At 38.7% G+C, this 15822-nt stretch overlaps 1 long non-coding RNA gene across 1 annotated transcript; it reads left to right on the top strand.

The window, feature by feature from the left end:
- The first annotated feature begins 1277 nt into the window (after nucleotides 1-1277).
- Nucleotides 1278-2714, top strand: LOC116989449. The gene is made up of 3 exons (XR_004416249.1): nucleotides 1278-1323; nucleotides 2133-2291; nucleotides 2617-2714. It is a non-coding gene; the product is annotated as an uncharacterized LOC116989449 (long non-coding RNA).
- The last annotated feature ends 13108 nt before the right edge of the window (nucleotides 2715-15822 follow it).

The raw sequence follows: 15822 nt of genomic DNA, 5'->3' as shown, positions 1-15822 counted from the left end.
TTCTGTCAAAAACACCACAGATTGTGCTTCCAAAGTCTTTGGCCCCTTAAAAACAAATGCGGCCCACTTTCCAGAGTATTCAAGAAAATTACCACTTTGATATTTTTTAAAAAGCAAAATTGTAGTTCATTACATTTTCTGCCCTAATGACACCAGTCTTTAAATTTATCTGAATCAAAAATCTCCACCTTTCCAGAAACCACTGTACCATCTACAAGTACAGAGGCAACTACAACAGCTTCAAGCACCACATCAGTTCCCACATTAACGACAATAGAAACAACCACAGGCAGCACAAGTGCATCTACAACAGAAGCTACCACCACCTTCACGACCACACCACTTACAACCACTGGTGAGTCTGGTAGGCAAGAGGAATGCAAAATAAATATGTTCCTTACACATCCAGCGAATAAGAATCATTACAGTAGAACAAGTAAACATGGATTGGCCATGTGTGTTCCATGGCATATATTGTTGGCATATCTTCTGTCAAAAACACCACAGATTTTTTTCCAAATTCTTTGGTTCCTTTAAAACAAATGTGGTCTACTTTCCAGAATATTTAAGAGAATGATCATGTTGATACAAAAAAAAGCAAAATTGTAGTTCAATACATTTTCTGCCCTCCTGAATTCTGTCTTTGAATTTGCCTGAATCAAAAATCTCCACCTTTCCAGAAACCACTGTACCATCTACAAGTACAGCGGGAACTACAACAGCTTCAAGCACCACATCAGTTCCCACATCAACGACAATAGAAACAACAACAGGCAGCACAAGTGCATCTACAACAGAAGCTACCACCACCTTCACGACAACACCACTTACAACCACTGGTGAGTCCGGTAGGCAAGACTAGTGCAAAATAAATATGTTCCTTACACATCCAGTGAATAAGAATCATTACAGTAGAACAAGTAAATATGGATTGGTCATGTGTGTTCCATGGCATATACTGTTGCATATCTTCTGTCAAAAACACCACAGATTTTTTTTCCAAATCCTTCGGTCCCTTGAAAACAAATGCGGTCTACTTTCCAGAATATTTAAGAAAATTGTCATGTTGATACAAAAAAAAGCAAAATTGTAGTTCAATACATTTTCTGCCCTAATGACTTCAGTCATTAAATTTATCTGAATCAAAAATCTCCACCTTTCCAGAAACCACTGTACCATCTACAAGTACAGAGGGAACTACAACAGCTTCAAGCACCACATCAGTTCCCACATCAACGACAATAGAAACAACAACAGGCAGCACAAGTGCATCTACAACAGAAGCTACCACCACCTTCACGACCACACCACTTACAACCACTGGTGAGTCCGGTAGGCAAGAGTAGTGCAAAATAAATATGTTCCTTACACATCCAGCGAATAAGAATCATTACAGTAGAACAAGTAAACATGGATTGGCCATGTGTGTTCCATGGCATATATTGTTGGCATATCTTATGTCAAAAACACCACAGATTTTGTTTCCAAATTCTTTGGTCCCTTGAAAACACATGAGGCCTCTGCCTGAATATTTAAGAAAATTATCACTTTGATACAAAAAAAAAGCAAAATTGTAGTTCAATACATTTTCTGCCCTAATGACTTCAGTCATTAAATTTATCTGAATCAAAAATCTCCGCCTTTCCAGAAACCACTGTACCATCTACAAGTACAGAGGGAACTACAACAGCTTTAAGCACCACATCAGTTCCCACATCAACGACAATAGAAACAACAACAGGCAGCACAAGTGCATCTACAACAGAAGCTACCACCACCTTCACGACCACACCACTTACAACCACTGGTGAGTCCGGTAGGCAAGAGTAGTGCAAAATAAATATGTTCCTTACACATCCAGTGAATAAGAATCATTACAGTAGAACAAGTAAATATGCATTGGCCATATGTGTTTCATGGCATATACTGTTGCATATCTTCTGTCAAAAACACCACAGATTTTTTTTCCAAATTCTTTGGTTCCTTTAAAACAAATGCGGTCTACTTTCCAGAATATTTAAGAAAATTATCATGTTGATACAAAAAAAAGCAAAATTGTAGTTCAATACATTTTCTGCCCTCCTGAATTCTGTCTTTGAAATTGCCTGAATCAAAAATCTCCACCTTTCCAGAAACCACTGTACCATCTACAAGTACAGCGGGAACTACAACAGCTTTAAGCACCACATCAGTTCCCACATCAACGACAATAGAAACAACAACAGGCAGCACAAGTGCATCTACAACAGAAGCTACCACCACCTTCACGACCACACCACTTACAACCACTGGTGAGTCCGGTAGGCAAGAGTAGTGCAAAATAAATATGTTCCTTACACATCCAGTGAATAAGAATCATTACAGTAGAACAAGTAAATATGCATTGGCCATATGTGTTTCATGGCATATACTGTTGCATATCTTCTGTCAAAAACACCACAGATTTTTTTTCCAAATTCTTTGGTTCCTTTAAAACAAATGCGGTCTACTTTCCAGAATATTTAAGAAAATTATCATGTTGATACAAAAAAAAGCAAAATTGTAGTTCAATACATTTTCTGCCCTCCTGAATTCTGTCTTTGAAATTGCCTGAATCAAAAATCTCCACCTTTCCAGAAACCACTGTACCATCTACAAGTACAGCGGGAACTACAACAGCTTTAAGCACCACATCAGTTCCCACACCAACGACAATAGAAACAACAACAGGCAGCACAAGTGCATCTACAACAGAAGCTACCACCACCTTCACGACAACACCACTTACAACCACTGGTGAGTCCGGTTACAAGACTAGTGCAAAATAAATATGTTCCTTACACATCCAGTGAATAAGAATCATTACAGTAGAACAAGTAAATATGCATTGGCCATATGTGTTCCATGGCATATACTGTTGCATATCTTCTGTCAAAAACACCACAGATTGTGCTTCCAAAGTCTTTGGTCCCTTAAAAACAAATGCGGCCCACTTCCCAGAGTATTCAAGAAAATTACCACTTTGATATTTTTAAAAAAGCAAAATTGTAGTTCAATACATTTTCTGCCCTAATGACACCAGTCTTTAAATTTATCTGAATCAAAAATCTCCACCTTTCCAGAAACCACTGTACCATCTACAAGTACAGAGGAAACTACAACAGCTTCAAGCACCACATCAGTTCCCACATCAACGACAATAGAAACAACAACAGGCAGCACAAGTGCATCTACAACAGAAGCTACCACCACCTTCACGACAACACCACTTACAACCACTGGTGAGTCCGGTAGGCAAGACTAGTGCAAAATAAATATGTTCCTTACACATCCAGTGAATAAGAATCATTACAGTAGAACAAGTAAATATGCATTGGCCATATGTGTTCCATGGCATATACTGTTTCATATCTTCTGTCAAAAACACCACAGATTTTTTTTCCAAATCCTTCGGTCCCTTGAAAACAAATGCGGTCTACTTTCCAGAATATTTAAGAAAATTGTCATGTTGATACAAAAAAAAGCAAAATTGTAGTTCAATACATTTTCTGCCCTCCTGAATTCTGTCTTTAAATTTGCCTGAATCAAAAATCTCCACCTTTCCAGAAACCACTGTACCATCTACAAGTACAGAGGGAACTACAACAGATTCAAGCACCACATCAGTTCCCACATCAACGACAATAGAAACAACAACAGGCAGCACAAGTGCATCTACAACAGAAGCTACCACCACCTTCACGACCACACCACTTACAACCACTGGTGAGTCCGGTAGGCAAGACTAGTGCAAAATAAATATGTTCCTTACACATCCAGTGAATAAGAATCATTACAGTAGAACAAGTAAATATGCATTGGCCATATGTGTTCCATGGCATATACTGTTGCATATCTTCTGTCAAAAACACCACAGATTGTGCTTCCAAAGTCTTTGGCCCCTTAAAAACAAATGCGGCCCACTTCCCAGAGTATTCAAGAAAATTACCACTTTGATATTTAAAAAAAAGCAAAATTGTAGTTCAATACATTTTCTGCCCTAATGACACCAGTCTTTAAATTTATCTGAATCAAAAATCTCCACCTTTCCAGAAACAACAGTACCATCTACAAGTACAGAGGCAACTACAACAGCTTCAAGCACCACATCAGTTCCCACATCAACGACAATAGAAACAACAACAGGCAGCACAAGTGCATCTACAACAGAAGCTACCACCACCTTCACGACCACACCACTTACAACCACTGGTGAGTCCGGTAGGCAAGAGTAATGCAAAATAAATATGTTCCTTACACATCCAGTGAATAAGAATCATTACAGTAGAACAAGTAAATATGCATTGGCCATATGTGTTCCATGGCATATACTGTTGCATATCTTCTGTCAAAAACACCACAGATTGTGCTTCGAAAGTCTTTGGCCCCTTAAAAACAAATGCGGCCCACTTCCCAGAGTATTCAAGAAAATTACCACTTTGATATTTAAAAAAAAGCAAAATTGTAGTTCAATACATTTTCTGCCCTAATGACACCAGTCTTTAAATTTATCTGAATCAAAAATCTCCACCTTTCCAGAAACCACTGTACCATCTACAAGTACAGAGGAAACTACAACAGCTTCAAGCACCACATCAGTTCCCACATCAACGACAATAGAAACAACAACAGGCAGCACAAGTGCATCTACAACAGAAGCTACCACCACCTTCACGACCACACCACTTACAACCACTGGTGAGTCCGGTAGGCAAGAGTAATGCAAAATAAATATGTTCCTTACACATCCAGTGAATAAGAATCATTACAGTACAGCAAGTAAACATGGATTGGCCATGTGTGTTCCATGGCATATATTGTTGCATATTTTCTATATCAACCACTTCCCAGAGTATTCAAGAAAATTACCACTTTGATATTTAAAAAAAAGCAAAATTGTAGTTCAATACATTTTCTGCCCTAATGACTTCAGTCATTAAATTTATCTGAATCAAAAAACTCCGCCTTTCCAGAAACCACTGTACCATCTACAAGTACAGAGGGAACTACAACAGCTTTAAGCACCACATCAGTTCCCACATCAACGACAATAGAAACAACAACAGGCAGCACAAGTGCATCTACAACAGAAGCTACCACCACCTTCACGACCACACCACTTACAACCACTGGTGAGTCCGGTCGGCAAGAGTAGTGCAAAATAAATATGTTCCTTACACATCCAGTGAATAAGAATCATTACAGTAGAACAAGTAAATATGCATTGGCCATATGTGTTTCATGGCATATACTGTTGCATATCTTCTGTCAAAAACACCACAGATTTTTTTTCCAAATTCTTTGTTTCCTTTAAAACAAATGCGGTCTACTTTCCAGAATATTTAAGAAAATTATCATGTTGATACAAAAAAAAGCAAAATTGTAGTTCAATACATTTTCTGCCCTCCTGAATTCTGTCTTTGAAATTGCCTGAATCAAAAATCTCCACCTTTCCAGAAACCACTGTACCATCTACAAGTACAGCGGGAACTACAACAGCTTCAAGCACCACATCAGTTCCCACATCAACGACAATAGAAATAACAACAGGCAGCACAAGTGCATCTACAACAGAAGCTACCACCACCTTCACGACAACACCACTTACAACCACTGGTGAGTCCGGTAGGCAAGACTAGTGCAAAATAAATATGTTCCTTACACATCCAGTGAATAAGAATCATTACAGTAGAACAAGTAAATATGCATTGGCCATATGTGTTCCATGGCATATACTGTTGCATATCTTCTGTCAAAAACACCACAGATTGTGCTTCCAAAGTCTTTGGTCCCTTAAAAACAAATGCGGCCCACTTCCCAGAGTATTCAAGAAAATTACCACTTTGATATTTTTAAAAAAGCAAAATTGTAGTTCAATACATTTTCTGCCCTAATGACGCCAGTCTTTAAATTTATCTGAATCAAAAATCTCCACCTTTCCAGAAACCACTGTACCATCTACAAGTACAGAGGAAACTACAACAGCTTCAAGCACCACATCAGTTCCCACATCAACGACAATAGAAACAACAACAGGCAGCACAAGTGCATCTACAACAGAAGCTACCACCACCTTCACGACAACACCACTTACAACCACTGGTGAGTCCGGTAGGCAAGACTAGTGCAAAATAAATATGTTCCTTACACATCCAGTGAATAAGAATCATTACAGTAGAACAAGTAAATATGCATTGGCCATATGTGTTCCATGGCATATACTGTTGCATATCTTCTGTCAAAAACACCACAGATTTTTTTTCCAAATCCTTCGGTCCCTTGAAAACAAATGCGGTCTACTTTCCAGAATATTTAAGAAAATTGTCATGTTGATACAAAAAAAAGCAAAATTGTAGTTCAATACATTTTCTGCCCTCCTGAATTCTGTCTTTAAATTTGCCTGAATCAAAAATCTCCACCTTTCCAGAAACCACTGTACCATCTACAAGTACAGAGGGAACTACAACAGCTTCAAGCACCACATCAGTTCCCACATCAACGACAATAGAAACAACAACAGGCAGCACAAGTGCATCTACAACAGAAGCTACCACCACCTTCACGACCACACCACTTACAACCACTGGTGAGTCCGGTAGGCAAGACTAGTGCAAAATAAATATGTTCCTTACACATCCAGTGAATAAGAATCATTACAGTAGAACAAGTAAATATGCATTGGCCATATGTGTTCCATGGCATATACTGTTGCATATCTTCTGTCAAAAACACCACAGATTGTGCTTCCAAAGTCTTTGGCCCCTTAAAAACAAATGCGGCCCACTTCCCAGAGTATTCAAGAAAATTACCACTTTGATATTTTTAAAAAAGCAAAATTGTAGTTCAATACATTTTCTGCCCTAATGACACCAGTCTTTAAATTTATCTGAATCAAAAATCTCCACCTTTCCAGAAACCACTGTACCATCTACAAGTACAGAGGCAACTACAACAGCTTCAAGCACCACATCAGTTCCCACATCAACGACAATAGAAACAACAACAGGCAGCACAAGTGCATCTACAACAGAAGCTACCACCACCTTCACGACCACACCACTTACAACCACTGGTGAGTCCGGTAGGCAAGAGTAATGCAAAATAAATATGTTCCTTACACATCCAGTGAATAAGAATCATTACAGTAGAACAAGTAAATATGCATTGGCCATATGTGTTCCATGGCATATACTGTTGCATATCTTCTGTCAAAAACACCACAGATTGTGCTTCGAAAGTCTTTGGCCCCTTAAAAACAAATGCGGCCCACTTCCCAGAGTATTCAAGAAAATTACCACTTTGATATTTTAAAAAAAGCAAAATTGTAGTTCAATACATTTTCTGCCCTAATGACACCAGTCTTTAAATTTATCTGAATCAAAAATCTCCACCTTTCCAGAAACCACTGTACCATCTACAAGTACAGAGGAAACTACAACAGCTTCAAGCACCACATCAGTTCCCCCATCAACGACAATAGAAACAACAACAGGCAGCACAAGTGCATCTACAACAGAAGCTACCACCACCTTCACGACCACACCACTTACAACCACTGGTGAGTCCGGTAGGCAAGAGTAGTGCAAAATAAATATGTTCCTTACACATCCAGTGAATAAGAATCATTACAGTAGAAAAAGTAGATATGGATTGGTCATGTGTGTTCCATGGCATATACTGTTGCATATCTTCTGTCAAAAACACCACAGATTTTTTTTCCAAATCCTTCGGTCCCTTGAAAACAAATGCGGTCTACGTTCCAGAATATTTAAGAAAATTTTCATGTTGATACAAAAAAAAGCAAAATTGTAGTTCAATACATTTTCTGCCCCCCTGAATTCTGTCTTTAAATTTGCCTGAACCAAAAATCTCCACCTTTCCAGAAACCACTGTACCATCTACAAGTACAGAGGCAACTACAACAGCTTCAAGCACCACATCAGTTCCCACATCAACGACAATAGAAACAACAACAGGCAGCACAAGTGCATCTACAACAGAAGCTACCACCACCTTCACGACCACACCACTTACAACCACTGGTGAGTCCGGTAGGGCAAAATAAATATGTTCCTTACACATCCAGTGAATGAGAATCATTACAGTAGAACAAGTAAATATGGATTGGCCATGTGTGTTCCATGGCATATACTGTTGCATATCTTCTGTCAAAAAAAACACAGATTTTTTTTCAAAATTCTTTGGTCCCTTGAAAACAAATGCGGTCTACTTTCCAGAACATTTAAGAAAATTACCACTTTGATATTTAAAAAAAAGCAAAATTGTAGTTCAATACATTTTCTGCCCTAATGACACCAGTCTTTAAATTTATCTGAATCAAAAATCTCCACCTTTCCAGAAACCACTGTACCATCTACAAGTACAGAGGCAACGACAACAGCTTCAAGCACCACATCAGTTCCCACATCAACGACAATAGAAACAACAACAGGCAGCACAAGTGCATCTACAACAGAAGCTACCACCACCTTCACGACCACACCACTTACAACCACTGGTGAGTCCGGTAGGCAAGAGTAATGCAAAATAAATATGTTCCTTACACATCCAGTGAATAAGAATCATTACAGTACAACAAGTAAACATGGATTGGCCATGTGTGTTCCATGGCATATACTGTTGCATATTTTCAATATCAACCACTTCCCAGAGTATTCAAGAAAATTACCACTTTGATATTTAAAAAAAAGCAAAATTGTAGTTCAATACATTTTCTGCCCTAATGACACCAGTCTTTAAATTTATCTGAATCAAAAATCTCCACCTTTCCAGAAACCACTGTACCATCTACAAGTACAGAGGCAACGACAACAGCTTCAAGCACCACATCAGTTCCCACATCAACGACAATAGAAACAACTACAGGCAGCACAAGTGCATCTACAACAGAAGCTACCACCACCTTCACGACCACACCACTTACAACCACTGGTGAGTCCGGTAGGGCAAAATAAATATGTTCCTTACACATCCAGTGAATAAGAATCATTACAGTAGAACAAGTAAATATGGATTGGTCATGTGTGTTCCATGGCATATACTGTTGCATATCTTCTGTCAAAAACACCACAGATTTTTTTTCCAAATCCTTCGGTCCCTTGAAAACAAATGCGGTCTACTTTCCAGAATATTTAAGAAAATTGTCATGTTGATACAAAAAAAAGCAAAATTGTAGTTCAATACATTTTCTGACCTTCCTGAATTCTGTCTTTAAATTTGCCTGAATCAAAAATCTCCACCTTTCCAGAAACCACTGTACCATCTACAAGTACAGAGGGAACTACAACAGCTTCAAGCACCACATCAGTTCCCACATCAACGACAATAGAAACAACAACAGGCAGCACAAGTGCATCTATAACAGAAGCTACCACCACCTTCACGACCACACCACTTACAACCACTGGTGAGTCCGGTAGGCAAGACTAGTGCAAAATAAATATGTTCCTTACACATCCAGTGAATAAGAATCATTACAGTAGAACAAGTAAATATGCATTGGCCATATGTGTTCCATGGCATATACTGTTGCATATCTTCTGTCAAAAACACCACAGATTGTGCTTCCAAAGTCTTTGGTCCCTTAAAAACAAATGCGGCCCACTTCCCAGAGCATTCAAGAAAATTACCACTTTGATATTTAAAAAAAAGCAAAATTGTAGTTCAATACATTTTCTGCCCAAATGACACCAGTCTTTAAATTTATCTGAATCAAAAATCTTAACCTTTCCAGAAACCACTGTACCATCTACAAGTACAGAGGAAACTACAACAGCTTCAAGCACCACATCAGTTCCCACATCAACGACAATAGAAACAACAACAGGCAGCACAAGTGCATCTACAACAGAAGCTACCACCACCTTCACGACCACACAACTTACAACCACTGGTGAGTCCGGTAGGCAAGAGGAATGCAAAATAAATATGTTCCTTACACATCCAGTGAATAAGAATCATTACAGTACAACAAGTAAACATGGATTGGCCATGTGTGTTCCATGGCATATACTGTTGCATATCTTCTGTCAAAAACACCTCAGATTGTGCTTCCAAAGTCTTTGGCCCCTTAAAAACAAATGCGGCCCACTTCCCAGAGTATTCAAGAAAATTACCACTTTGATATTTTTAAAAAATCAAAATTATAGTTCAATACATTTTCTGCCCTAATGACACCAGTCTTTAAATTTATCTGAATCAAAAATCTCCACCTTTCCAGAAATCACTGTACCATCTACAAGTACAGAGGCAACTACAACAGCTTCAAGCACCACATCAGTTCCCACTTCAACGACAATAGAAACAACAACAGGCAGCACAAGTGCATCTACAACAGAAGCTACCACCACCTTCACGACCACACCACTTACAACCACTGGTGAGTCCGGTAGGCAAGAGTAGTGCAAAATAAATATGTTCCTTACACATCCAGTGAATAAGAATTATTACAGTAGAACAAGTAAATATGCATTGGCCATATGTGTTTCATGGCATATACTGTTGCATATCTTCTGTCAAAAACACCACCGATTTTTTTTCCAAATTCTTTGGTTCATTTAAAACAAATGCGGTCTACTTTCCAGAATATTTAAGAAAATTATCATGTTGATACAAAAAAAAGGAAAATTGTAGTTCAATACATTTTCTGCCCTCCTGAATTCTGTCTTTGAATTTGCCTGAATCAAAAATCTCCACCTTTCCAGAAACCACTGTACCATCTACAAGTACAGCGGGAACTACAACAGCTTCAAGCACCACATCAGTTCCCACATCAACGACAATAGAAACAACAACAGGCAGCACAAGTGCATCTACAACAGAAGCTACCACCACCTTCACGAGCACACCACTTACAACCACTGGTGAGTCCGGTAGGCAAGACTAGTGCAAAATAAATATGTTCCTTACACATCCAGTGAATAAGAATCATTACAGTAGAACAAGTAAATATGCATTGGCCATATGTGTTCCATGGCATATACTGTTGCATATCTTCTGTCAAAAACACCACAGATTGTGCTTCCAAAGTCTTTGGCCCCTTAAAAACAAATGCGGCCCACTTCCCAGAGTATTCAAGAAAATTACCACTTTGATATTTTTAAAAAAGCAAAATTGTAGTTCAATACATTTTCTGCCCTAATGACACCAGTCTTTAAATTTATCTGAATCAAAAATCTCCACCTTTCCAGAAACCACTGTACCATCTACAAGTACAGAGGCAACTACAACAGCTTCAAGCACCACATCAGTTCCCACATCAACGACAATAGAAACAACAACAGGCAGCACAAGTGCATCTACAACAGAAGCTACCACCACCTTCACGACCACACCACTTACAACCACTGGTGAGTCCGGTAGGCAAGAGTAATGCAAAATAAATATGTTCCTTACACATCCAGTGAATAAGAATCATTACAGTAGAACAAGTAAATATGCATTGGCCATATGTGTTCCATGGCATATACTGTTGCATATCTTCTGTCAAAAACACCACAGATTGTGCTTCGAAAGTCTTTGGCCCCTTAAAAACAAATGCGGCCCACTTCCCAGAGTATTCAAGAAAATTACCACTTTGATATTTAAAAAAAAGCAAAATTGTAGTTCAATACATTTTCTGCCCTAATGACACCAGTCTTTAAATTTATCTGAATCAAAAATCTCCACCTTTCCAGAAACCACTGTACCATCTACAAGTACAGAGGAAACTACAACAGCTTCAAGCACCACATCAGTTCCCACATCAACGACAATAGAAACAACAACAGGCAGCACAAGTGCATCTACAACAGAAGCTACCACCACCTTCACGACCACACCACTTACAACCACTGGTGAGTCCGGTAGGCAAGAGTAATGCAAAATAAATATGTTCCTTACACATCCAGTGAATAAGAATCATTACAGTACAACAAGTAAACATGGATTGGCCATGTGTGTTCCATGGTATATATTGTTGCATATTTTCTATATCAACCACTTCCCAGAGTATTCAAGAAAATTACCACTTTGATATTTAAAAAAAAGCAAAATTGTAGTTCAATACATTTTCTGCCCTAATGACACCAGTCTTTAAATTTATCTGAATCAAAAATCTCCACCTTTCCAGAAACCACTGTACCATCTACAAGTACAGAGGGAACTACAACAGCTTCAAGCACCACATCAGTACCCACATCAACGACAATAGAAACAACTACAGGCAGCACAAGTGCATCTACAACAGAAGCTACCACCACCTTCACGACCACACCACTTACAACCACTGGTGAGTCCGGTAGGCAAGAGGAATGCAAAATAAATATGTTCCTTACACATCCAGTGAATAAGAATCATTACAGTACAACAAGTAAACATGGATTGGCCATGTGTGTTCCATGGCATATACTGATGGCATATCTTCTGCCCTCCTGAGTTCTGTCTTTATATTTGCCTGAATCAAAAATCTCCACCTTTCCAGAAACCACTGTACCATCTACAAGTACAGAGGGAACTACAACAGCTTCAAGCACCACATCAGTTCCCACATCAACGACATTAGAAACAACAACAGGCAGCACAAGTGCATCTACAACAGAAGCTACCACCACCTTCACGACCACACCACTTACAACCACTGGTGAGTCCGGTAGGCAAGAGTAATGCAAAATAAATATGTTCCTTACACATCCAGTGAATAAGAATCATTACAGTAGAACAGGTAAATATGCATTGGCCATATGTGTTCCATGGCATATACTGTTGCATATCTTCTGTCAAAAACACCACAGATTGTGCTTCCAAAGTCTTTGGCCCCTTAAATACAAATGCGGCCCACTTCCCAGAGTATTCAAGAAAATTACCACTTTGATATTTTAAAAAAAGCAAAATTGTAGTTCAATACATTTTCTGCCCTAATGACACCAGTCTTTAAATTTATCTGAATCAAAAATCTCCACCTTTCCAGAAACCACTGTACCATCTACAAGTACAGAGGAAACTACAACAGCTTCAAGCACCACATCAGTTCCCCCATCAACGACAATAGAAACAACAACAGGCAGCACAAGTGCATCTACAACAGAAGCTACCACCACCTTCACGACCACACCACTTACAACCACTGGTGAGTCCGGTAGGCAAGAGTAGTGCAAAATAAATATGTTCCTTACACATCCAGTGAATAAGAATCATTACAGTAGAAAAAGTAGATATGGATTGGTCATGTGTGTTCCATGGCATATACTGTTGCATATCTTCTGTCAAAAACACCACAGATTTTTTTTCCAAATCCTTCGGTCCCTTGAAAACAAATGCGGTCTACGTTCCAGAATATTTAAGAAAATTTTCATGTTGATACAAAAAAAAGCAAAATTGTAGTTCAATACATTTTCTGCCCTCCTGAATTCTGTCTTTAAATTTGCCTGAACCAAAAATCTCCACCTTTCCAGAAACCACTGTACCATCTACAAGTACAGAGGCAACTACAACAGCTTCAAGCACCACATCAGTTCCCACATCAACGACAATAGAAACAACAACAGGCAGCACAAGTGCATCTACAACAGAAGCTACCACCACCTTCACGACCACACCACTTACAACCACTGGTGAGTCCGGTAGGGCAAAATAAATATGTTCCTTACACATCCAGTGAATGAGAATCATTACAGTAGAACAAGTAAATATGGATTGGCCATGTGTGTTCCATGGCATATACTGTTGCATATCTTCTGTCAAAAAAAACACAGATTTTTTTTCAAAATTCTTTGGTCCCTTGAAAACAAATGCGGTCTACATTCCAGAACATTTAAGAAAATTACCACTTTGATATTTAAAAAAAAGCAAAATTGTAGTTCAATACATTTTCTGCCCTAATGACACCAGTCTTTAAATTTATCTGAATCAAAAATCTCCACCTTTCCAGAAACCACTGTACCATCTACAAGTACAGAGGCAACGACAACAGCTTCAAGCACCACATCAGTTCCCACATCAACGACAATAGAAACAACAACAGGCAGCACAAGTGCATCTACAACAGAAGCTACCACCACCTTCACGACCACACCACTTACAACCACTGGTGAGTCCGCTAGGCAAGAGTAATGCAAAATAAATATGTTCCTTACACATCCAGTGAATAAGAATCATTACAGTACAACAAGTAAACATGGATTGGCCATGTGTGTTCCATGGCATATACTGTTGCATATTTTCAATATCAACCACTTCCCAGAGTATTCAAGAAAATTACCACTTTGATATTTAAAAAAAAGCAAAATTGTAGTTCAATACATTTTCTGCCCTAATGACACCAGTCTTTAAATTTATCTGAATCAAAAATCTCCACCTTTCCAGAAACCACTGTACCATCTACAAGTACAGAGGCAACGACAACAGCTTCAAGCACCACATCAGTTCCCACATCAACGACAATAGAAACAACTACAGGCAGCACAAGTGCATCTACAACAGAAGCTACCACCACCTTCACGACCACACCACTTACAACCACTGGTGAGTCCGGTAGGGCAAAATAAATATGTTCCTTACACATCCAGTGAATAAGAATCATTACAGTAGAACAAGTAAATATGGATTGGCCATGTGTGTTCCATGGCATTTACTGTTGCATATCTTCTGTCAAAAAAAACACAGATTTTTTTCCAAAATTCTTTGGTCCCTTGAAAACAAATGCGGTCTACTTTCCAAAATATTTAAGAAAATTACCACTTTGATATTTAAAAAAAAGCAAAATTGTAGTTCAATACATTTTCTGCCCTAATGACACCAGTCTTTAAATGTATCTGAATCAAAAATCTCCACCTTTCCAGAAACCACTGTACCATCTACAAGTACAGAGGCAACTACAACAGCTTCAAGCACCACATCAGTTCCCACATCAACGACAATAGAAACAACAACAGGCAGCACAAGTGCATCTACAACAGAAGCTACCACCACCTTCACGACCACACCACTTACAACCACTGGTGAGTCCGGTAGGCAAGAGTAGTGCAAAATAAATATGTTCCTTACACATCCAGTGAATAAGAATCATTACAGTAGAACAAGTAAATATGGATTGGTCATGTGTGTTCCATGGCATATACTGTTGCATATCTTCTGTCAAAAACACCACAGATTTTTTTTCCAAATCCTTCGGTCCCTTGAAAACAAATGCGGTCTACTTTCCAGAATATTTAAGAAAATTGTCATGTTGATACAAAAAAAAGCAAAATTGTAGTTCAATACATTTTCTGACCTTCCTGAATTCTGTCTTTAAATTTGCCTGAATCAAAAATCTCCACCTTTCCAGAAACCACTGTACCATCTACAAGTACAGAGGGAACTACAACAGCTTCAAGCACCACATCAGTTCCCACATCAACGACAATAGAAACAACAACAGGCAGCACAAGTGCATCTATAACAGAAGCTACCACCACCTTCACGACCACACCACTTACAACCACTGGTGAGTCCGGTAGGCAAGACTAGTGCAAAATAAATATGTTCCTTACACATCCAGTGAATAAGAATCATTACAGTAGAACAAGTAAATATGCATTGGCCATATGTGTTCCATGGCATATACTGTTGCATATCTTCTGTCAAAAACACCACAGATTGTGCTTCCAAAGTCTTTGGTCCCTTAAAAACAAATGCGGCCCACTTCCCAGAGCATTCAAGAAAATTACCACTTTGATATTTAAAAAAAAGCAAAATTGTAGTTCAATACATTTTCTGCCCAAATGACACCAGTCTTTAAATTTATCTGAATCAAAAATCTTAACCTTT

This window comes from Amblyraja radiata, chromosome 29 (assembly GCF_010909765.2).
Source record: "Amblyraja radiata isolate CabotCenter1 chromosome 29, sAmbRad1.1.pri, whole genome shotgun sequence".
NCBI lineage: Eukaryota > Metazoa > Chordata > Chondrichthyes > Rajiformes > Rajidae > Amblyraja > Amblyraja radiata.
The sequence above is the reverse complement of the archived record's forward strand: the minus strand, read 5'-3'. Positions and strand labels throughout refer to the sequence as shown.